We start from the raw sequence: 555 nt of genomic DNA, 5'->3' as shown, positions 1-555 counted from the left end.
GCCACAAAGCTTCTTACCTCTAGGCCACCAGAACTCCTACTGGTAAGTGGGTCAAAGGTAACTTGGAAGAGTTACTTTAAAGAATAATTGCTAATATGACCTTATTTTAATAAATATTTACTAAGTAATACAGTGCTTAATAATGTGTGTCCCCATGTTGGATTTCTGTGTGAAGAAAAGAGAAAATGCTTGCCCTTTTGAGGGAAAAGACAGACATAAGAAGATTGACCTCATTGAAACCCTCACAACATCTTGTTTGTATCTTTTTTAATGATACAAGGTCAGCCTGCTATGGTTTACTGTTTAGACTATAAATTTTTGAGGAAATACACTCTGTGACTCATACTTTGAGTACTGATCTAATACAGAATAAGGCCTCAAATATATTTATTGGATTAAATGGAATCTGCTGCTGCTGCTGCTGCTGTTATTGTTAGGTGTCATTGAATTGAGAACCACTCATAGTAACCCTATGAACGACAGATCTGAACCTTGTCCTATCCTGTGTCATCTTTACAATCTCTGACACCCTCGAGCTGATTGTTGTAGTCACTG

This window comes from Elephantulus edwardii, unplaced genomic scaffold (assembly GCF_000299155.1).
Source record: "Elephantulus edwardii isolate Elephantulus edwardi_28Jun2011 unplaced genomic scaffold, EleEdw1.0 scaffold00078, whole genome shotgun sequence".
NCBI classification, from domain to species: Eukaryota; Metazoa; Chordata; class Mammalia; order Macroscelidea; family Macroscelididae; genus Elephantulus; species Elephantulus edwardii.
The sequence above is the reverse complement of the archived record's forward strand: the minus strand, read 5'-3'. Positions refer to the sequence as shown.